This window comes from Prionailurus viverrinus, chromosome B2, assembly GCF_022837055.1.
Source record: "Prionailurus viverrinus isolate Anna chromosome B2, UM_Priviv_1.0, whole genome shotgun sequence".
Lineage (NCBI taxonomy): Eukaryota > Metazoa > Chordata > Mammalia > Carnivora > Felidae > Prionailurus > Prionailurus viverrinus.
In genome coordinates this window covers 67,020,924-67,046,429 of record NC_062565.1, presented here as the reverse complement: position 1 = coordinate 67,046,429, position 25,506 = coordinate 67,020,924, and the positions used below count along the sequence as shown (strand labels likewise).

General features: G+C 39.0%; 1 long non-coding RNA gene across 1 annotated transcript in view; it reads right to left on the bottom strand.

Moving 5' to 3' along the window:
- Positions 1–24,120, bottom strand: part of LOC125165201 (uncharacterized) — a 309,930-nt gene extending 285,810 nt beyond the window's left edge. Inside the window, exon 1 of the long non-coding RNA XR_007152016.1 lies at positions 23,970–24,120. This is a non-coding gene — a long non-coding RNA (uncharacterized LOC125165201). The remainder of the gene's footprint in view (positions 1–23,969) is intronic.
- Positions 24,121–25,506: the final 1,386 nt, after the last annotated feature.

The following is a 25,506-nucleotide window of genomic DNA, read 5'->3' as shown; positions in this document are numbered from 1 at the left end:
GGTTTCTGTTTCTTTAAACTGGAGCCTAAATGATACAACAGGGCAGAAGTCAGCAAACTACAATTCTTGGACCTAAACTGGCCAGCCACTTGTGGTTTTTATGGCCCAGGAGCTATGCATAGTTTCCATATTTTTAAGTGACTACATTTTAAATTATTATATAAGCTATAGTTTCCAAATTTGTTAAATAAAATATTAGATGCTGAATTAGATTTGCATTTCAGATAAATGACAAATAATTTTTATGTATGCCCCAAATATTATAGAAGGCAATATTTATACTACCACATGATTTCACTCACATATGGAATTTAAGAAACAAAACAGATGAACATATGGGGGTGGGGGAAGAGAGAGGGAAATAAACCATGAAAGACTCTTAAAGATAGAGAACAAACTGAGGGATAGTGGAGGGAGGTGGGTGAGGGATGGGCTAGATGGGTGATGGGTATTAAGGAGGACACTTGTTGGGATGAGCCCCGGGTGTTGTATATAAATGATGAATCACTAAATTCTACTCCTGAAACCAATATTGCACTGTATGTTAAATAACTAGAATTTAAATTAAAATTTTTTAAAAATTTATTTGGCAACCCTAATGTAAGTACCTACATAAGATCCTTGGTTGCCTTTTGGCCTGCAAATTCTAAAAATTTTAATATGTGGTCTTTAAGAGGAAGACTTTAAAGGGATCTGTACACTTCTATAATAAATGACCTCTCTACACACACATTCCTGGTTGTCCAGGGCTGCTGAACTAATTTTGTTAGTTCAAGCAACATTTAATGAACATCTTAGTGCTTACTTGAAAGTAAACTGGAAAAACTTGTGACCAGAACAGCTTAGGGAGGCTCCTTTGTAAAGGATTCGGATACTGAACTGGTTGTTAAGCCTCAGTTAACAGGACTCACTAGCAGAAATCAAGATTCAAAAGATAGAAGGGGGCATTTCTCTCTGTGAGAAAGCATTCTGGTTCTAGTCTTGAGGGAACTAGAAACAGAATAGTCTCCAGAGCAGAAACATCTCTGATGTGCTATTTTATTTCATTCTGCCTGGATCTGGAAAGATGACCCAAGGCTACTCATATATCAGCAGGGGCCAGGGATCCATGTAGATCCACCATAAAGGGTGAAACAAAACATAGGAGTACAAAAACAATGGAAAGCAGTTCACGTGATGCGCCAATATTAAGGTATTAAGTTATTGTCCCTCAGCCCCAAACCCACCCTTCTTTACTCTGCCTTGTGATGCTGCATTTGGGACTCTACAAACCCTGTTTCTGCTTTGTTGGCTCCTTCCCTGGTCAGCTCCCCAAAGAGAGGCTATAAAGGAGATACAAAGCTGGAGGAGAAGGAAGAGACTTGTTCTTTGCCATCCACTTCCTGAAGACCTCCTGTGGATGGCAGCTCCTCCGAGCAATGCTTCTTTACCTTCCTGCAATAGCACCTGCATTGAGTGTACAACTTTTCCAGCATTCCCAAAACCAGCCTCAGAGATACTAGCACCATCCAGCTGGTACCTCTCCAGGGACTTTGAATTTCAGCTCTGTGGGGCCTCTTCTCTAAGTTACTAAAATTTAATGATTCCAACCATATTAAGCTAAAATTCCCTTTAAAAGAACTGGCTATGAGGAGCTTTGTTGACTGACAGCCTCAGCTGTGGCTTTCACTGCGGTCCCGTCGTCACAACTGAGCTGAAGTCAAACCCCTATTCCCCTCTGCCACTCTCCCCCAAGCCCTACTCAATCCCTGCTCATGCCTGGGCACAGTGTGCTAGCCCATTCCTATAGGATGTAGGACCCCACTAATGGGCAACTTTGACTAAGGACTCCATACCATCCTGGTTGGAACTTTTTTTAAACTGCTCCATTGCCTAAAGAATGTTCTGCCTTCCCTCTTTTTTTCACAGGTGGAATGTTCTGCCTTCCCTCTTTTTTTCAGGCAGTCGGAAGGCTATTTCTGCCTACTTCTGCTTGCTTCTCATTTATCCCTCACAGGTATTTCTCCCAATAAATCTCTTGTACACGGAATCTCATCTTTATGGCCGACTCTCCAATGAATAAACACAGAAGTAGTTGTAGTAGTCCAGGCAAGGGAGGATGCCAGCTGAGAGGAGGACATCAGAAGTAGACAGATGTGGTGTGTACTGACATGTATTGCAATGAAATAATGTACTGCACCTGCCTGCTGTGTGATTAGATGTTGGGAAAGGTGGAATGAGAGGATATTAAATTATATCAAATGGCATAGGACTGCAGTCTCTAGCTACTTTGTATATAACTGCCTCTTGTACTACAAAGCAAGGTTTCCTTGGGGATTCATAGAGGTAAATGCCTCATTTTATGATTTAAATCGTGATAGACAATGTTCCAAAAGGAAGCTGCATGAGAGATAGGCAGAGACTAAATAGCCAGTTACTATACTTATATTTCTCTCCCTCGCCTTTATCACGTGTTCTTCCTTCCTGATTTATTTTGTGTGTCTTCCATTTTATTTCTCTTGACTCCTTTTGCTCTTAGCAACACTTGTCATCAATGGTCTCTCATGGCTTCTTTAACCACTTGGCTTTTAGGACCCCACACACTCTGGGATCTCTTCCCACCACACTGGCAATGCCTTCTCAGTTTCTGTTGCTGGTTGTTCCTTCCCTGCTTGACCTTCCAATGTTGGAGTGCCCCTGGGCTCAACCCTCATGCTTCTCTTCCATTAATACTCATACCTCTCACCTCCTATATTATTTTAACCAGTCCTGGAACTTCAAACACCATGAATATTCTCATGACTCCCAAACTGACATATGGAACCCTGACTCCCAGACTTCTCCCTGAGCTGCAGGTTTGCTATCCAACTGCCAACTCAGTATCTTCACTTGAATATCTAATAGGCATTTCCAACATACCCAGAAGGAACTTTTGACTTCCCACTAACACTTCCCCAGATCCTTCTGCTATCCTCCTCTTTCCCCAGGTTCCCCATCTCATAAAAAGCAACTTCTAACAGCCAATGGATTCCTCTCTTCCATAACTGCTCCCCTTCCTTCTCTGTATACCTAACCATAAACAAATCTACCTGTCAGACCTACCCTCCCCTGGCACTTTGTATTCCCTTTACTAGTTTTCTTTTTCTTTCACTATGCATGCAAGCATATATACTTTTTGTTTACTTGTGTCAAAACAAAACAAAAAACAAGAACATAAGCCTGTCTCTTTGCTCACCACTCTTTCTCCAGGGCTAAGAACTGTACTTGACACATAGTAGGCATCATAAATACTTGTCAGATTGACAAATGTCTAAGGGAATAAATAAATGAATCAAGCAGAGTTCCCTAATGCCTTTAACATTACCTAGTTTTATCCTTTTAGGGCTTCCATTCTAAAAATCACTTCTTGCTTGGAAGTGTACGACTCACTAATAGAGCTCCAGGTCACTGAAGCTTTTAATATAACAGTAATTACTTTTAACTAACATTTTAAACTCCTATAGTTTTCATTTTATACTTCACAGGTATTATCTGCACAGTGAGCAAGTGAACAGATGCACCTCTAACTTTTCAGGATGCCCCACCCTTACCAAAGGCACGAACTCCCAGCCAGCATTTTCCCAATGAAATTCAAATCCAGATTTAAAAACAAAATTGGACATCATCTTTTCTCTTGCATTGCTCATCACTGTCTCATAAAAGCAGCCATCTCCCCATTTTCTTCTAATGGATTATTTGATGATTTCTGATCAGTGTTCTGCAAATTTTAATGTTGCCAATGTTATCAATTGTTATCTGACAGAATGCACCGGTCCTCATCCCTTAGTTCCACCCCAGAAACCACTACACTGCCCTTGAAAACACTTCTTGCCAGTACATTTGGCCCACACTAATGCACATTTGATTTTTAAAAGCAAAACTACTTTTACTGGCACCGGTAGCTCCCTAAGCAGATGAACCTAGAAGCTATGCCATGAACTGATTGTTTCAGAGACATTTTAAGGTAAGAAAGTCTGAAAGCAACATATAGAAGGGTCAGTATGCTTTTCTACCAACTGGTTTTCCTGAGAACATTTGGTCAAAAAGCCAATCTTTCTATTCCAAGTTTATGCGAGTTTCTGGGGGGGAAATAACCTTTATCACTGGGCTGTCAGAAAATCCTAGAACCTAAGGAAAAAGAAACCAGACCTGTAACCAAGAAAAATGCTTTTGAAGAAAAATGTATTGCTCCGTATTTTAAGTGGAAAGTATTCCTTGTGCTACAGAAAGCAATTTTCATGTTTAGCTGCTGCTGAAAATGATGGATGTTCTAAGCACTTATTTATTTTTTTAATACGAAATTGTCAAATTGGTTTCCATACAACACCCAGTGCTCATCCCAATAGGTGCCCTCCTCAATGCCCATCACCCCCCTCCCTCCCACACCCCATCAACCCTCAGTTTGTTCTCAGTTTTTAAGAGTCTCTTATGGTTTGTTTTCCTCCCTTGCTTAACTTTTTTTTTCCTTCCCCTCCCCCATGGTTCTCTGTTAAATTTCTCAGGATCCACAAAAGAGTGAAAACACTTTGTATCTGTTCCTCTCTATATGACTTATTTCACTTAGCATAACACTCTCCAGTTCCATCCACATTGCTACAAAAGGCCGTATTTCATTCTTTCTCATTGCCACATAGTATTCCATTGTGTATATAAACCACGATTTCTTTATCCATTCATCAGTTGATGGACATTTGGGATCTTTCCATAATTTAGCTGTTGTTGAAAGTGCTGCTATAAACACTGGGGTACAAGTGCCCCTATGCATCAGCACTGTATCTAACCACTTGTTTAAAATACAACTTCCTAAATTAATACACAAGACTGTGTCTTTTGTAAGAGCGATTTCTCCTGTTTCTCTCACACTTCCAAAAAACTTAACTCCCAAAAAGTAAATCCAGATATTACAAATATCAAATAAACTTGAAAGTAATATTATTCCTCAAGAGAAGAATATGAAAGGTTTCTTTTTTAAAAAAATGATATATTTCGTACATTAATTTCAGTTACATATTTGCCACAGAATAAAAAAACTGGGGCTGTGTCATCACAGTGTGTGAGATCTTTAACTTATTTTGGATAACTGAAGTAATTTATTTAAATGTTTGATTTTTGTGACAAAATTGTGTTTTATAACCTTGCTCAGTATCACTAGTTACTGAGTCTTTATTCTGGTTTTCTTCCTATGTGTTACATTTTCTTTATTATGGCATAGTCCTATTAAGCTTGCACCCTATAACTCCTTCTTTCACTCATTCAACAATCTTTTATTGAGCTTCTACGATATGCCAGGTACTATACTGGGTACTGGAAATATACTAGCAATCAATGCCTTGGGGTATTCACAGTCCAGCTGTTTTATGTCATAATGCCTAAAATTGTGCATCTTTGAGGAAAATTTTTAATTAAACACACATATTAGTTGTTGCCCTACTTGTTTCCTCCACCAGACTGGGAACTCTTGAAGGTAGAGATCATAAAGTTGTCCTCCTGGTTTCTCATAATCTGTCCTAGTGCCAGGTATCCAGTAGGTACCCAGTAAATACAGATCATGTCTTCTCATCCTAGACCTGATCAGTTCTAAATGTCTCAAGAATATCAGATAAAATACAATGGTAAAAATCAGTTTTGCTTCCCCTATTGGCATCTACAAATGCTTAAGGAGACTTAGGTCAAATTAGAAATCATCATGACCATTCTGAAATAAATTAATATATGAAATGGGGCTGGAGACTGACTTGGCCTGGAATGTTATATTTCTGAGAGTTACCTGACGGCTCATAAAACCAGGTTTTAGAGATACACTCATAGATATGTTATGGGTTTTCTAGGACTAGATAGCTGTCTATTATATCTCTAATGGACAAAAATTTGATCCAAAGCCCACATCCCCAAATCTTTGACCAAGGATTTACTACAGCACACGGTCCCTCAGTGAAAGAGACATCATTCATTCATCCAGTCATCAGATATTTACAGGGTGCTTACCATGTTCTGGAGAACAGACTGGAGTCTGCATTAGATACTGGTCATTACTCAGTGATTTGCACAATTCCAGGAGAAACTCCTCCTGTGCCTCCAGGGCATCATTTCCCCTTCAGCACGAGGCTCAGACAGCAGGCAAGCAGCCTGCCCATATTCAAATGCTGGCCTTGTAATTCTAGTTCATCTCCACTTTTGCTAGAGTAAGCCAACAGAGACCCAGATAAGAGAGCCATCCTGAAGCAAAGAGCTCAGCTAGCATGCTGAGTCAGTGTATACAACCAATTCCATTTCCCATTGGTCTCATCCTGATGCTGATTAGGAATTACAGAAGTTGGGTTATCCCTTAAACTGAAGACACCATAAAGTCTGGTATTTACCCACCAACATTATTGGAGGGAAAAGAATGAGAGCATGCACCTCATCAGAAAGTTTCTATAGAAAGGTTTTCCTGATGATCCCTTATTCCTCCCACCAAAAGCACTATGGGATTTCACTGAGAATTCCACTCTACCTCCTTTTTGGGCACTAGAATAAGGAAAGAGAAAAATCTTTAAACTTACACACCCAAACATCTATGCCCCATAGACACTGGACAGTAGGGCCAAAACTATTGTGCTCAGAGACTTTCCACCAGCCCAGGCCTGGTCCCAGTCTGCTGAGGCCGAGCCATAGTAGGCAGGCAGACATAAAGCATGCTGCCTCTTCTCCTACCCACCCCTTCCCCATAGAATTTCATTTCACTGGCACCACAGAGCAAGCCACCAGGTTTCCCATTAAGGGAATAGCAGTTAGGCTACATGCATATAGTGTCCTCACTTTCAAAAATCTACTAGGAATGTAATTACCACTTTCTCACAAACATACTTTGGTGTTAGAAAAAAAACAGAATCTTATTGTCTCATTCTTTAATCTGTTTAACTTTTCCTTCCCCATCTTTTGCCCCACTAGCCATGATGCCACAAGTCTTATCAATGTTTTCAAGTCAATGTTTCTTGCATTTCTTAAAAGGAAAGCCCCTTCATGTACTGCTGTGATTAACAGTAAATGGCAGTGTGTAGCTTCTCCATTTGATAAAAAGATGCTCTAGAATCATACGGTTTGGCAATCAACCATCAGGCAGAATAATTCCCTTTAGAAAATCAGCACAGTTTTGTTTTGTTTTGTTTTTCTTTCTTTTCCATCTTTCTCCTTAGACCACTTCTTTCATTTAACCATTATTGTTCTGGTTTGCAGTTCATGGTAATTGCTCCCAAAAGAATGGAAAATGTGTTACTTATGTCTCTTATCCATTACTTGGCATATTAGAGGGATTTTATGAATCCTCTGTCATAAGGACTTTTTGAAATTTTATTACTGAAAATCTATTTTCTACACACTTACCAAAGTAATTTAGAAATCCCAAAATCTCCGGGCATCTGGGTGACTCAGTGGATTAAGTGTCCCACTTCAGCTCAGGTCACAATCTCACAGTTAACGAGTTCAAGCCCCGCATCAGGCTCACTGCTGTCAGCCTAGAGCTCACTTCAGATCTTCTGTCCCCCCTCTCTCTGCCCCTCCACCAGTCATGCCATCTCCCTCTCAAAAATGAACAAAAAAAAAAAAAAGAGAGAGAGAATTCCCCAAATCTCAGCAGATTAGTCATGTACTCAAAAGTCACATAAAGCTTCAGAATGTATATTCTAGTACCTTTGATGAAAATGCTTCCTGGAAATCTATTTTCTTTAAATAACTCCTTCCCCAAAAGCCTAAGGTCTTTTTTTCTAGCTTCTACAGAAGTTTCTTTCCTCTTTCTTCAAGCAAGTAGGTCTAACATCTAGTCAGTACCCATAACCTTCCTTAGCATGTATTCTTTGGAAACACACCACTATTTCTGACTGGATTCAATCCTAACCAAACTAAAATCTTAATATTAAAAAATCAGAGTAGTTACATTGAGGACGACTTCATGTAAGACGCTTATAGTAAGTGGTCCCATTTTTTCTCCCCAAGATTCACATTACCTCTTTAACAGTAATTTTTTAAACTGTTTTGAAAATTTCAATGAACTCTTCACAAAAATGTAAAATTATCATACCTTTTCAAAAACTGCTAATGTTAATATTATCAATTTGAATTCAAAAGCCACTTATTGAATAGATATCACCTGATCCAAAATGTTTACATTATTACAGGCTACACTTTAGAATCATTATGGCTATAAGTTAATTGTTGAGAAAATAATTAAAGCCATTATTCCTACTAATAGCACACAGAATATAAAACTAACTTTAAGAGCTGGTTAATTACATAGAATTAGTAGTCAGATAAAGAACCTCAGGAAGAATTTTTGTCACCTCCACACACTTGCACAAAATGACTGTCCTCTCTCTTTTTTCTCCCCCCCCCCCCCTTTCTCCTTATTCTCTGGAATTACAGCTAGTTCAGTAGTTTTCAGACTTACAGATTTGGCCAACTAGAAAAATTATTTTTTGTTGAGAAAAAAAAATGTCATGGTTCTTTGTTCTTCTGTATGTGACACTTACTGACTCTTGTTTCAGACTCTTGAAGAATGATAGATAGCAAATTGCTTTGCAGGGTGGAGATGGCATCATCTCTCTCCTGACCAAAGGGCAGGCATGCTTATTGTCCATTATAAAAGATTCAAGTTCCATAAACTCAAGTCTCCTCTTTTCTCATGCTACTCACAGTGCATGTGCTAGTGCCATCTGGCCCTCTTTGTACTACCCTTAGGACTCAGGGAACAGATGCAAATATGCTGATGCCCATGCTGTTCATTGTGCCACAAAAATAAGTCTTTTGTCTCTAACTCAGGAGTCACTTATCTTCTGTCAGGATCCATGAAACTGTAATATATTAACTTTTTAGCTTGCAAGTATAGTAAAACTTCAGACCCTTCATAGTTCTTGATAGGTTTTTTTAATACTGACCCAAATAATTGCCAACTCTTTGTTTCTCTAAAATTCAACTTAAAAATACAAATTTCTACCATTTTCTATTACCATCTTTGTATCAAAGAAAGTATAAAAGATACAATCTCATAGTAAAGGACAGAGCAAGGAAATTTTGGTCAAGGACTAATAACGTCCCAGGCCAAAGACTTCCAGGTGTTTGGGGAACACACCCTACAAAGTGCTGCCTAAATTTCAACTCTGCATGGCCCTTAGGGATAGTGCTTCTGGAAGTCCAGAAGTTTGTGAAGTAAAATCTGTTACCTTACGTACAGTCAACCTGTGCAGCTCTCACCAGACACCTTCACATTCATGAAGGTAGTTTCTTGTAATAGTGAAGGAGGAAGACATGAAGACCACCCAAAACTCAGAAAGACACTGGCTTCCCTAAGGCTTAGGAGTCTCTGAGATGGACACTGAAGAGAAAAAAAAGCTGTGGGGATGGGGCCACCTGCTATCTGCTTTGTCTGCTGCAGTGGCAGGCGCAGGCAGTCATTCAGGGGAGCTGCAATGTCAGGTAGCAAAACCCCTCTGCTTCTTCCAAGTCTAACATTTGGTTACAAAAAAAGAAAATAGCATCTGGAAATACTTTTTTATTCTACTGGATGCTATTCCATACGGACGGTCACTTCAAATATACATTGAAAAGCCAAAGCTTAAATCTACATCAACATTAAGGAAGAAGGAAGAAAAATGAAAACTTGGCAGAATTTTTTTTCCTAAAATAAGCATTCTATATTCTAAATCCCTAGAAGGAACTTTGGAACTTGTCTCAGTTACTCCATCTCTCCAATTTGTATGAATTGGACTCAATGGCCCTTTGGAACCAGTTAAAGAGCTCCTCAAATCAAGCCAGTGTTCTTCAAATGTTGGCAAAGATGATATGGGATGAGAAATAAGGCAAAGCTTCCTGGGGGAAGTTCCGATTCTTCTTTATTTTCCTCTGTCTCTGCTCATAATTGTAAGGGATTAGAGTCCCTAATAATGAAAAATGTTAGGGAAAATACCCAACTATGATCATGATTACTAAAAACGGACTTGGAAATGCTTTTATCCCTGATGAATATGGATGTAAAAATTCTCAGTAAGATACTAGCAAATCAAATTCAACAGCATATAAAAAGAATTATTCACCATGATCAAGGGGGATTCATTCCTGGGCTGCAGGGCTGGTTCAGTATTTGCAAATCAATCAATGTAATACATCACATCAATAAAAGAAAAGATAAGAACCATTTAATCCTTGTCAATCAATGCAGAAAAAGCATTTGACAAAATTCAGCATCCTTTCTTCATAGAAACCCTTGAGAAAGTCGGGAGAGAAGGAACACACTTAAACACCATAAAAGCCATTTATGAAAAGCCCACAGCTACTATCATCCTCAATGGGGAAAAACTGAGAGCTTTCCCCCTGAGATCAGGAACATGACAGGGATGCCCACTCTCACCACTATTGTTTAACACAGTGTTGGAAATCCTAGCATCAGCAATCAGACCACAAAAGGAAATCAAAGGCATCAAAATTGGCAAAGATGAAGTCAAACTTTCGCTTTTAGCAGATGACATGATATCTACATAGAAAACCCAACAGACTCCACCAAAAGTCTGCTAGAACTGATACATGAATTCAGCAAAGTCGCAGGGTACAAAATCAATGTACAGAAATCAGTTGCATTTTTATACACCAATAATGAAGCAACAGAAAGAGAAATAAAGGAACCAATCCCATTCACTATTGCACCAAGAACCATAAAACACCTAGCAACAAACCTAACCAAAGATGTAAAAGATCTGCATGCTGAAAACTATAGAAAGCTTATGAAGGAAATTGAAGAAGATATAAAGAAATGGAAGAACATTCCATGCTCATGGATTGTAAGAATAAATATTGTTAAAATGTCAATACTACCCAAAGCAATCTACACATTCAATGCAATCCCAATCAAAATTGCACCACCATTCTTCTCAAAGCTAGAACAAACAATCCTAAAATTAGTATGCAATCAAAAAAAAAAAAAACCCGAATAGCCAAAGTAATATTGAAGAAGAAGACCAAAGCGGGAGGCATCACAATCCCAGACTTTAGTCTCTACTACAAAGCTGTAATCATCAAGACAGCATGGTATTGGCACAAAAACAGACACACAGACCAACAGAATAGAATAGAGACCCCAGAAATGGACCCACAAATGTATGGCCAACTAATCTTTGACAAAGGAGGAAAGAATATCCAATGGAAAAAAGTCAGTCTCTAACAAATGGTGCTGGGAGAACTGGGCAGCAACATGCAGAAGAATGAAACTAGACCACTTTCTCACACCATTCACAAAAATAAACTCAAAATGGATGGAAGGGCCTGAATGTGAGACAGGAAACCATCAAAACCCTAAAGGAGAAAGCGGTTTTTTCCCTCTTTGACTTCAGCCACAGCAATTTCTTACTGGATACATCTTCAAAGGCAAGGGAATTAAAAGCAAACATGAACTATTGGGACCTCATCAAGATAAAAAGCTTCTGCACTGCAAAGGAAACAATCAACAAAACTAAAAGGCAACCAACAGAATGGGAAAAGAGATTTGCAAATGACATATCAGACAATGGGCTAGTATCCAAAATCTATAAAGAACTCACCAAATTCCATGCCCAAAAAACAAATAATCCAGTGAAGAAATGGGCAGAAGACATGAATAGACACTTCTCTAAAGAAGACATCCAGATGGCCAACAGGCACATGAAAAGATTCTCAACGTCATTCCTCATCAGGGAAATAAAAATCAAAACCACACTGAGATATCACCTCATGCCAGTCACAGTGGCTAAAATGAACAAATGAGGAGACTATAGATGCTGGCGAGGATGTGGAGAAACAGGAACCCTCTTGTACTGTTGGTGGAAATGCAAACTGGTACAGCCACTCTGGAAAACAGTGTGGAGGTTCCTCAAAAAATTAAAAATTGATCTACCCTGTGACCCAGCAATAGCACTGCTAGGAATTTACCCAAGGGATACAGGAGTGCTGATGCATAGGGGCACATGTACCCCAATGTTTATAGCAGCACTTTCAACGATAGCCAAATTATGGAAAGAGCCTAAATGTCCATCAACTGAAGAATGGATAAGGAAGATGTGGTGTATATATACAACGGAATGGAAAAGAATGAAATCTGACCATTTGTAGCAACGTGGATGGAACTGGAGGGTATTATGTTAAGTGAAATAAGTCAGGCAGAGAAAGACCACTACCATATCTTTTTTTACTCTTATGTGGATCCTGAGAAACTTAAAAGAAGACCACGGGGAGGGGAAGGGGGAAAAAAGTTACAGGAGGGATGGAGGCAAACCATAAAAGACTCTTAAATCCTGAGAACAAACTGAGGGTTGATAGGAGTAGGGGAGAGGGGAAAGTGGGTGATGGGCATTGAGGAGGGCACCTGTTGGGATGAGCACTGGGTGTTGTATGGAAACCAATTTGACAATAAATTATATTTAAAAAAAAGAAAAGAAAATACTTTGTCAAAGCAGCTAACAGGATTTCAGAGTCTTCAGGCATAACACATATTAGTTCCCATTCCCTCAACACATCACATTTCTTGTCTTGTTAAAATAATTCTGAGCCCCATATAAACAATTCTTCTATAGCTCCATTCTAGACATAGACATCCTCCTGCCAGAGGATAAAGTCTTGCTGCAGAAGTACTGCTTTCCAGCAACTGGGATCAGTACCTCTTTCCCTCTAATTGTAGCTCATACACATGTGCTTTAAAAAAAATCTCTAGGAGGCTGGAAAAAGGACAAAATCTTTAGCCCTGCTTATGTAAAGAATAAACAAACTCTGTATTATAAAAATCTTGGCTGGTTAACTTGAAGGTAACTTCCTCTTTAAAAATCTCTCTTAAATTTACAAAAAAAAAAAAAAAGCTTCACTGGGTAAGGGAAGACCTTCTCCTCAAAGGTCCAAACTTCTCCAACATGGCTCTGTACAGAACACCCTTGGAACATGTACTCCTTCTGAACCTGGCCCCCACCTCCTCGCCCCTGATTCCAAGACTGTTCTCTCACCATAGGACCTTAGCACCTGCTGTCCCCTTTGAATAATACCTCATTGTGTTCACCTTCTTCTAAAAGTCTTCCCTAATGCCCAGGCTGGTTCCAGGTAGTTTCACTACCTGGAGCATCTTTGTGGCACGCATTTCCACCATAAGCGTTTTTGTTGTAGAACTAATTACCTGTAAGGCAATTTTGCCATAAAAGACAAAAAAAATAACTGGTTGACAGTTTACTGGTTTCAACTGGTTGACAGTTTGGTTTCATTTCTCCATTGATGCAGTACTCCCATTTTTATATTATTAAATCTTAGCCCTCATAATAGTCTATACAGTGGGACAGAGTTTTGAACCCACATTTTCCAAAGAACTTTGGAACATCTATCAAGGGATATGTGACGATATGCCAAGAAGAGTGTAGAAGGCTTTCACAATACAATATAAAGTTGAGTTACAAACATGCATCCTAGTATTTGGAAACTGATACCTCTTTTATTTTATTTTTTTAACATTTATTTATTATTATTTTTTAATTTTTTTCAACGTTTATTTATTTTTGGGACAGAGAGAGACAGAGCATGAACGGGGGAGGGGCAGAGAGAGAGGGAGACACAGAATCGGAAACAGGCTCCAGGCTCTGAGCCATCAGCCCAGAGCCTGACGCGGGGCTCGAACTCCCGGACCGCGAGATCGTGACCTGGCTGAAGTCGGACGCTTAACCGACTGCGCCAACCAGGCGCCCCAACATTTATTTATTCTTGAGAGACAGAGCAAGAGTCGGGGAGGGGCAGAGAGAGAGGGACACACAGAATCCGAAGCAGGCTCCAGGATCTGAGCTGTTAGCACAGAGCCCGATGCGGGGCTGGAACCCATGAACCATAATATCATGACCTTAGCTGAAGTAGGAGACTTAACCAACGGAGTCACCCAGGCACCCGACTGATATCTCTTTTAATGAAGGAAGAAATTTTAGCAAAAAAAGAAAAAGTGAGATGCTGAACAAGGAGACAAAGTAAAAAAAAAAATGTATATTATGAATGAAAGACATTGAAGACAAGTGCTTAGGAAGAATCCACAAAATAAAATCAGTTATTTGCACAGCACTGCCATGAATCTACACACATTTTAAGTGTCAAATATTTTGTATTTCACAGTCTTTTTAATTGTTTAATTTTTCATGTTTCATTATGTCCTTTTAATGAATGTTCCCCTTTTATTTTTTGTGATTTTTATCTTCTCAGCAAAACTGCCTTATAGCCAACTCGTTCTGCAGCAAAATGCAGCAAAAAATATCAGACATGGCCTGGACTCAGTGTACTCTAGAGCATATTAGAGCTCTTCTGTCACTACCTGTCATAAGTGTATGTTGTGTGCTGTAATGGCTGGTTGTCTTTCCTTAATTTCTTTCTAAACAGACCTCATTAAGGCTGGGGATTTTCCGGGAATTAATACAGTATGTGACACTCTGTAATCATAAAAGATATTTGTTGAAGTAATGAATGAGTAAATTTTTCAAACCTTGTTTTTGAAGCCAGGTTTCGAGCTGGCTTATTTCGAGCCAGATAATATAAACCTGCTTATAACTAGTTGAATATAGTTCTATTTATGTCTTGAGGAGCTACAAAATAACGAAGTCACATAGTAACCTTGCTGTACTTCAATGAAGAAACAAATGGTAGCTCAGAAAGTCATTTTTAATCAAAATAATCAGACTCTGATTTGATATAGCACATTACTGTCTAAGTTCAACACAGTATAGGAAGAGCAGTAAGGAACATCTTAGCATAGAATATTCTTTCTGTTGTGCAATAATATTTATTCTGAAGGGAAGAAGGACTTAATTCATTTATAAAGAGAAGATATTTACAAATATTTCCATAATATATCTTCATTAATCAGACTCTTCTTTCCAAAATATGAAAAGAATTTATTCATCTGTACTAAAGCAATATACATAATATATTCATCATTTTTTCTTAAAAAGTGACTTACTCCTCAAAGAAAATGCATTTAATTAGGTATATAATTCATTTTAAAGTGAAATCATATTTTAGAAAAAAGTCCATTTTAACCTAAAATAATAGTTTCAAAGCCATAAATATATTTAAATGATATTTTTTATTATTCTAAAGTGCTGACAGAAGTATTACGTTTGATAAAAGCAATATTCCTCATCATTTATTGTATATTTTGTGTTTGTAGTAGAAATAATCCAATTGTCCTAATTAGGACTGCTATAACAAATTACCATAGGCTAAGTGGCTTACAAACTTTAGAATTTATTTCTCACAGTTCTAGAGACCGGGAGTTCAAGACCAGGGTGCGGGGATGGTCAAGCTCTGGTGAGAGTGGTTTTCAGGTTGTAGATGCAGATTTGTCCTTCACACAGCTGAGCACAGTAAGTTCTCCCTTTACTCTTCATAAGGGCACTAGTCCATACACGGGGGTTCTGCCCTGTGACCTCATCTAATCCTAATCACCTCCCAAAAGTCACATCTCCTAATGCCATCATATTGCAGGGTGAGGTTTCAACACATGAATCTGGGGGTACACAACTCTTCTTTTAGTCCATAACAACAACTATTGAGACAAGAAACATACTTGAAACAATGAGTAACAATTAAAGGTGGTGGTGGTAGTGAAGATAACTGGTGGCATGGGGTTTCCTGGAATGAGTAATTAAGAAGGAAGATGAAATCTGGGACTTCACAGAGGAACTGGGGCTTTATTGAGATCAGATGACATCCAGTAAAGTGAGAAGAGGAAGAAAGTCCCTACAGGCAGTGGAAGCACAGAAAGTCCAACGGAAGCAGTGCGGGAACACCAGGAGGACTAACGAGGCCAAGCAACCCACCTGAGGGCAAAAGTGTTGGGAGTAAAAAGAAACTGGAAGCAAGCACCTGGGGCATTTGGGGTTCATCAGACAGGCATCTGCATTTTTTTTAAAGAGGAAGACATACATACGTCTTGAGTGTTTTGGAAAATTTCTTTCCCTGTGGTTCATAAGCAGATTGTAGATGGTAAAGACCTGGGGAAGAAAGTTGTTTTTCACAAGCATATTAGAAATGAAAAAGGAGAGGGCAAATGATGGAAACATCGTAAAGGATGTTGCTTAATAACTTAAGTAAGACTTAATAACTAAGCTGGGAGGAGGAGTCCAGAATGCCCAAATACCTACATTTCTACAACAGGCCATTGACTGATGCTCTCATTTCCACCCTTTCCAGCTGATTCTTACTAATCAAAATCCCCGCCCAGGCTCCCCATTACCCTCATGCCAAAGCACGAATCCCTGGCATGACCCTGAGTGATCCGTTCCATGTTTATCTCTGCAGCCTCATCTCTCCCACCTCACTTCCCACCTCAGAGAACTCCAGCCACATCTAGGTTCCCATACATGCAGTTTCCCCTGCCTGGAATTTCTGGAACTCATTCTTCCTTCCTGACTCAGCACCATTATCCCTCTGTGTCTCTCTCACACATGAACACACACCCCACTTCATTTGGCTAACTCCCACTAATCCTTGCTTTCTTAGTTTGAATGTCACTTCCTTATATAAACCTCTCTCTTACCAAACTAGGTAAGGTTGCCTGGTTATTTGATTCCACAACGCTCTGAATTTCTGCAAACTACCCATAACAATCATACTCACTTGTGCAATATCTGCCTCTCCACTAGACTCTAAGTTCCATGGGGGCAGAGATTTTGTCTGATTGACACTTCTACGCTTATATTCACAATACCCAATCCAGTGTCTTGAAATACAATTTGCATACCAAAAATGTTTATTATATAAATTAATGAGACCCTAAAATATTGAGTATTGTTGATTGAAATGAAGTTCTGACCACAACACTTCACCCAAAATTTAGATCTTGAGAGAAAAAGCCACCATACAAAAAAAAAAAATAAATTGGGGCACCTGGGTGGCTCAATCAGTTGAGCGGTTGAGCATTCGACTCTTGATCTTGACTCACGTCATGATCTCACAGTTCATTGGATGCAGCCCTGAGTCTGGCTTGGCACAGTAAGTGCAGAGCCTGCTTGGGATTGTCTCTCTCTCTCTCCCTCTGCCTCTCCCCAACTCGTATGCACACTCTTTCTTTCTCTCAAAATAAATAAACTTAAAAAAAAACACATATTACTTTAAAAATATGCAAATAAATAACTCCCAGCAGTTCTATACTGGTTTCTACCAGTATACAGTTATCTCCTTCCTTCAGCTTACCTACCCAGTATTTGATTGCCTTTGATTTATAATATTCATGAGTATTTTCCACCTATTACCACCTAAAGCCAAAGAAAATTACAGTTGCAAATCTATCCTCTATGTTATCTCCCCTAATTACCTACATATCAGATTATTTTGAACTATAAAAGATATAAAGTTGTAAAAGTTAAGTATTCTGCATTTTCAATATGCCAAAGGATATGTATAAGACATATTTTCTTCTTCCTATCCTGAGAGGATTTTTCTCATCTGCTATAATTCAACTTTAAATGCTATTCAAAGAACCACAAGAATGATTCAGCATCTAAATGGCACCCTGAAGTGGCCTCCGTCCTAATGTGGCAACATGCCCAATTTTTTATTTCCATTATCATGGAATTTCCTCTTTTTTATGAGGCATGTCCAGCTGGGGAAATTGGCAAAGGAAACAAAAAAATGTCCTTTCTCTTTGAATTCATTAAACCGGGCTCCAAACACACTAGGAGAATACTGATTGGAGTGTAAGCTGCTAGAAGACAGAGTGCTTTGTGCATGGTAGAAATTCAGTGAACTTCTTAACTTCAAAAATCTTATTAAATTGCCAACTTCAAAAAGCAATTCTCTGACTTAATGGAACACTCTCATATTCTGAACCCACCTAATTAATAAGAATTTACAAGACTTTAACTCTCAAAAAAGAGAGAGAGATTATCAAAAAGCAATTCAAAGATTAAAAAGGAAAACTTGAAGATAGCAGCTGAGGAAACGGGATCTTTCCACCAAACTCTCTGACGTTGAACTTGGAAAAGAGAATTATCATTACCATATTGGTACCACCATCATATAGTCGAGTTCTACTTCAGTTGTTTTACATGAATGGTTTGAGTCTTTCCTCCCTCAAGACCACCGTATCTGTACAAGCCAGGTGTGCTATAACCAATTCCTCTTCTTGAAGAAATGAGAATAAACTAAAACTGTTAGGTTATAGCAGAGTCTAAGAGTAAAGATTATGTAATACTAACAAAACCTGTTCTATTAAAAGTACAGCCAAGTTCTCTTTACCTGAAGTAGTCAAGAAACAGACATCTGGCTAATGAAGGATCCAGTTAAATCTACAAGTAACCAGAGACTACAAGTGCCGATTTAGAAAATAATATAATATGCTATAACAAAAATTATATTTAGTATATCCTAATCTATACTTGACCCAAATCCTCTCAGGATGTTTCCAGGCCCTGTGACCAACATTCGGAATGTCATTAGTCATTACTGTTTGCAAACCAGAAGCGTAAGAAGAGAGGAGTCAAGCTGCACCCACTCCAAAAGACATCTGGAGTGTTTTGTTATTGTTTAATCAGTCCCCGATCTTGATGGCAACTTACTTACTTATTTGTCTCTTTCTCACTTTTCAGATGACAGTGTAATGCCAATTTTGACTCCAAATTAAGTAGTCATGAAGTCAGGAAATACAGATTTTAATCCTGAGTCTGCCATTCCCTTTGTGAGCTGGAGCAGGTCAAATAAGCACTTTGTAAAATAAGGGGACTGTTAAAATAATTGATCAAGGCCCTTTCTACAATAAGAATCTAGGAGGGTAAGAACAGTCATTCTTAGAAAGTTCTGTTGGGGCGCCTGGGTGGCGCAGTCGGTGGAGCGTCCGACTTCAGCCAGGTCACGATCTCACGGTCTGTGAGTTCGAGCCCCGCGTCAGGCTCTGGGCTGATGGCTCGGAACCTGGAGCCTGTTTCCGATTCTGTGTCTCCCTCTCTCTCTGCCCCTCCCCGGTTCATGCTCTGTCTCTCTCTGTCCCAAAAATAAATAAACGTTGAAAAAAAAGAAAAAAGAAAAAAAAGAAAGTTCTGTTGAGAGAACATCATTAATGTAACAATGAAAAAAAAAAGTTTGCCTATTTACACCTAGAAAGTATAAAAGTCAATGAATGAACACAACTACCACTCTATTGAGGGAAGAGACATGAACTCTAGCAATGGAGTATTTACCTCTCCTGAAACTTCTCTTAGGAGGAAATCTGGTTGTAATATCTGATATATGAGAGTTAGGCTTTAAGATGGGCAAAGTCAAGGCTAAAGGAGGGCTTCAGAAAGAGTTCAGGATAGACTAGCACTATCTGATAGAAGTGGGAAGGATTAGCTAAGCCCCAGTGCTAGCTCCCTGGCTGTCTGGACTCAGGACTGACCCATCTTTCTGCCACCATTTTTTTTTTTTTTTTTTTTTTTTTGCTTCCAGTTCAGAACTTCTTAATTACCAACTGCATCCTGATATCTGACACTTAGATACCATTTACCAAGGCTGCAAGATTCTCACCCAAGCTCTCTTGGCTCCTTGACCTTCTAACTTATATTTCTGCCACTCCAACCATTTTCCACTTTCTTTTCCCAGAAGGCTTGACAGTTTTTACCAACCACCCTCTGCCACTAGGCTCCAGAGACAGGAAAGAAGCTAGGTGTGGAACATATTTTGAGCCAGTGTTTTAAACACTCTAAGTTAATTCATTCTTTCAACAAGCAATTATTAAGAGCCTACTGTGTGCCAGGCACTACAAATGAACAAGGAAATAGTAGGTAGGAACAGGTGCTAAGGTGAAATGACACACAGGGATAGTATAGGAATGTTAAAGACTACTTTAGGTTGATTGGTCAGGAAAAGTCTCACTGAGGAGGAGATATTTAAGCTAAGTCCTGAATGAGAGGAAGGAGGCAGCCATATAGAGAAATAGGAGTAAGGAGACAGACATTAATGGCAAAGGGAACTGCCGTGGCAAAGGCATTCTGACAGAAATTGTCAGAATTGACAGAAATTCTTGGTGAATTGAGGAACAGAAAGAACGATGTGGCCAAAACACAGGGAGAGAGCTGAAGTGAAGACAAGATGAAACTGGAAAGTTATGTTGAGGCAAAGAAGGGAAATCATTGTAGGCTGAAGTTAAGGAGGTTGGGTTTTACTCTGAGGGCAGTCATGTGACATGATATGATCTACTTTTTTTTATTTCAAGTTTTTATTTAAATTCTAGGTAGTTAACATATATGGTAAAATTGATTTCAGATGTAGAATTTAGTGATTTTGATATGGTATACATTTTAAAAGATTTTGATATGGTCTACATTTAAAAGATGGTTCCACAACAGTAGAATCCAGGAGGTCCATTACAAGCCCATGGCAATGATCCAGGTAAAATGTACTGGTAGTCTAGTCTAGGACAATAACCATGGAGATAGAAAAAAAGTGCATATCATTTGGAGGTAGAGGTTGCAAGACTAGACGAATGATTAGATATGGACAATAAGGGAAAGAGGAACCAAAGATGACCATAGGTTTTGGCAACTGAGTACACAGTCATGCCACTTACTAGGATGGGTAAATCTGTGATAAGTAGTGGTATTCTGGTAAATGTTTAAGAATCAGCTCTCAGGAGGAAAAATCCCTGATTTGTATTCAATTTCAGAATGTAAATATACCCACCATTGCCTAAGTCACTCTACAGGTATGACATAAGTAAGAGATGGTCCCAACTCTAGGCTTTCAGTACCTGGGAGATGGTGGTGTTAGCATATCATTGTTGTTAACAAGTTTTGAAGAGGTAAATAAAATCAAGAATTCTGCTGTAGTCTGGACTAAAGCTAAAAACCCTATTAAATATCCAGGAGTCAAGAAATTGATTGTACTTCTATATGAGAATTAAGTTGCATAGGGGCACTTGTATCCCAATGTTTATAGCAGCACTCTCAACAATAGCCAAATTATGGAAACAGCCTAAATGTCCATCAACTGATGAATGGATAAAGAAATTGTGGTTTATATACACAATGGAATACTACATGGCAATGAGAAAGAATGAAATATGGCCCTTTGTAGCAACGTGGATGGAACTGGAGAGTGTTATGCTAAGTGAAATAAGCCATACAGAGAAAGACAGATACCATATGTTGTCACTCTTATGTGGATCCTGAGAAACTTAACAGAAACCCATGGGGGAGGGGAAGGGAAGAAAAAAGAGGTTAGAGTGGGAGAGAGCCAAAGCATAAGAGACTCTTAAAAACTGAGAACAAGCTGAGGATTGATGGGGGGGTGGGAGGGAGGGGAGGGAGGGTGATGGGTATTGAGGAGGGCGCCTTTTGGGATGAGCACTGGGTGTTATATGGAAACCAATTTGACAATAAATTTCATATATTAAAAAAAAGAGAATTAAGTTGCATTTTTTGCAATCAAGGTGCCTAGACTGCAGTATCTTAATTCTCTTTAAAAATTTCTTCAATGATTTTTCTTTCTTCTCTCTCCTCTTTTTCTTCCGTATATGTGTTCATTTCTGTGTGTGTACCTCTCCATGTATGTGCACAAGTGCACATGTGTATAATAGTTTTCTACTGTTGCTATTACTAATTACCAAAAATGTAGTGGCTTAGTAAAAATTTATTACCTTTCAGTTTTATAGGTCAGAATACTGGCAGGGCTCTTACAGGGCTAAAATCAAGGTGTCACAGCAGGGCTACATTCCTTTCTGGAAGCTCTAAGGGAGAATCCATTCCCTTGCCTTTTCTAGTTTCAGAGACATCCTACATCCCTTGGCTCATGGTCTTCTTCCTCCATCTTCAAAGCCACAATAGTGGGTTGAGACTTTCTGATATTGCACTACTCCGACCTCCTCTTCTACTGCTCTCTTCCACTTTTAAGTACCCTTGTGATTACACTGGGCCAACCCAGATAATCCAAGATAATCTCCCTATTCTAAAGTCAGATATTAGCAACCTTATTTCCATCTGCAACTTAATTCCTCTAATCTAACATATTCACAAATTCTAGGAAATAGGATGTGGACATCTTTGGGTAGCCATTAGTCTACCTACTACAATATGTATGTATGTATATATTTATGTATGTATGTACATATACACACGCAAGAACTATTATGCATGTTTATGTTTGCATATCTGTACATATATGTCTATATACATATATAAAAACAAATGTGTATCCATATCTGCATATATTTCTATAACATACAAACTTACACATTTCTTCTACTAGAATTTTTGTCCAGGAAGGATTCTCTTCTACAGAAACAACTTGTATACTTCTTTTCTCAGTTCAGAAAGGCTGTAAAATCCATCATATTGCCCCTACCTTGTTTTCCAAGAAGCTCAAAGTTAAATTTAAATCTCAGATGCAATAATTTACTCACCCTAGATAATCACTATATCTATTTATCATCGTTTACTTAACTTCAGATCTGAATTTGAAAGTCTTTTTTATAATTGCACTGTATTATATTCATTCCATATTGGAAACCACCTCACATGCATTTTTTGGAAATAGAGTAAGTTAAAAATTATAAACAATAACAGGAATAACGGAAACCCCAGGAAAGCGAAATGATAGCATTATGCATTCCTTAGTTCCATGTAGACCACAACATTAAAAAACAAATCATGGAAAGCTAAAACCATACGGTAATAAGACTCCAAGTCCCTGAAAAGGGAAAGAACGTTCAAACTAGCTTTCCATTTTCCATCAAGCTCTGAAGCATTCCAAGAAAATCAAAATGTGATAATCCCAGTCAGATAGAGTATCCAAAAGAAAAAAGAAAGGAAACTTTCCAGGAAGAAATGGAGCCTGAGTGGCTGGATGCTCTCACTACATGGAAAGCTGTGAACTGCCCCAAGTCTTGCCACTCCCTAGACAGTCATCCATTCCTCATACTCCACCTGAGAGGCCCACAGGCATTTTAAAGGATTTTCGACGAGCCATTGAGCATGAAATACTTCACACACATGAAAAGCCCCAGGCCTCCTGAAATAGGTCTCCCTTTTCCTCCCCTGCATGTGGGTGATCCTGTTCCTCTGTGGGGACCCAGGGACCTGGCATGCATCAAGGAAAGGCATATAGCCAGAAGGGTCAGGAAGGAGGCTACAAATGTGTATGGAGAGAAGAAGCTCTGACTGCCACACTGGCCACCCAAGAGACCAGCTCACCTCCTTGCAAATGCCTCCTTTCAAACACAGGAGACAGAAGTGAATTCAAAATCTGGCACCAAAATCTACCAGCATGTGGGCAAGTCACTTAAGTTTCAGAAGCTGGTATCCTTGTCTCTAAACGTCCACCTCCCAGATTCGCCGTGATGGTGAAATGTCACAGGGCGTGTAAAGTGCCTGGCATACTCTCTGACGTGGTTACTGCTCCATAAATGTTAGCTACAGTATCGATGAAAATAACAACAAAAATTAATAATGCCCCATCTCCTATGCCAAAAACACAGTACATACTGGGGTAGTCCAACAGGATCTATTTGCATGCATTCTCAAAAACAAAGCTCTATAAAGAAATCTGGTTCACAGAAAACAAAATAGCAAACATTTCATCTGTAAACAGCCTGCAGCAAGAACGCCCATCATTTTTTGCATGGTGTACTCTGTACCTGTTATTGGACCAAGAAATTTTTATAAAGAACTTCACATAATCTTTAGAACTACTTAGACTTATTAGTTTTGAACCTGAAATTACTGATCTCAGTAAACTGAGGCCCAGAAGAGTTAAGTACTTACCTAAGACCACACAGTCAGTGAGGTGCATTTTGCTCCAGGACTGACTGTTTGAGGCTAGAGCTGATGCTATTGACTTTGTTGAGTTTACTACATCTCAAAGAGAAATGGAGAATCCTACCAAATTGCCAATCTTTTAAATGCTTGATTATATACTTGCCACAGGGTCTCTCCCCAGACTAGATCTCCCCTCACTGAATTCATGTTCCTTACCTTGCATCTCAAATTATGAGCCAAGCGCCTGTTTGTTTTACAGCTTCTGCAAGATCTTCAGCAGAATGCTCTGGGACCCAGCTCCAAAGTGTCTTCCTCTGTAAATTCAGTTTTCTTGATTCCCTGAGGTCGGCTGTTGGCAGGCAGCCCAACATCTGAATGATGAAGGCAGAGTCTTTTCAGTTCCTTTCTATGATGGCACCATTTTTCTCTGGCTCCTCCCTCCCTCCCAGAAAGCAACAACACTTTAACGTTGGCTAAGAACTTCAGATCAGCAATCAGGCAAACTTGGTTTCAAATCCTGGATCCAACATTTATTAAATGTGTGACTCTGAGGAAGTTATTATGTAACACCCACTTGTAGAATGTAAGTAATAACTATATTTATCATATTGATTTCTTGGAAATATTAGACAATTAAATAAAGATTAATGTATAGGCTTTAGCATAATACCTGCACAAAGTTAGCATTCAATGTATGTAAGACATTATTATAACTCATCACAATTTTAATGTTCGATGTCTACTTTCCTCACAGACTATAAGTGCCATACTTATTGTTGTGTCCCTAACCCCATCACAGTGAACACTTGTAGACTGAATGAAAGAATGCTGTGAATGAACCCTTTATCAGGCAGATCACAAGCTACACTCATACTCCCTCAACACTCCCCCAAGTGGTGATCTAATGAATTCCCCTACTTGGGGATTCCTAACCTTTGCCTCAAATGGGATACTTGAGGGAGCTACAGAGAGATGTAGAAATATTTTTTAGGAAGCTTTCTACATAAAATGCCGTATGAAACCTCTGCACTACGCTCTTTCAAAAACACTTAAAGATCAACGCTATTTATCTTGGCTTCTAGAGTCAGACTGCTGTTTCTTTGACAGTTATAGGACACAGACCCTGGGCCACATGGGACCCTGGTATATTCTGATTATGTAAGTATTTCCAAAGCCTTCCTTCCAAGGAGGCTTCCTTTCCAAGGGGGTTTTAGTATCTGCTTCCCTAGCCTCTGCTGTGTTGTGGCCACTGAGTAACCACTCTAGTGAGAGAAAATAAACCAGAAGAACAGAAAGAAGTGAAAAGAAGAGGAACAGCCAGTGTGGACTGAGTTTGGAAAGTGAATACTAGGAAGTTTTGAGAAAGGATTACAGGGGGCTGAAGTAGCTGCCAAACAGTAATGTTTGAGGTACTGTGAGATGGATGGAGAAAGTATTTTAAGATAGTTTTCTATGTGACAAATAAGATTCACCTTTAAATCTCTTCACTTGACTTTAGTACACATTTAAATAGCTTTTCAAGAATTTTTGAGATATCTAAGTTGTGTTTATTTTGAATATGAAATAAGAGTATCCAAAGGGGTCCTGCTTTCCTTAGCTTTCATACACACCTGGTCAATGAACATCTATTACTATAAACTGGACTTTGTGGATAGGATCATTTCTCTTTTTTCAACACCTTTAACCATACACATCTTCACACGGAGTCCTGTTTATTGACTTTCTCCTTCAAAGCTGCCCTTTGTATCCATAT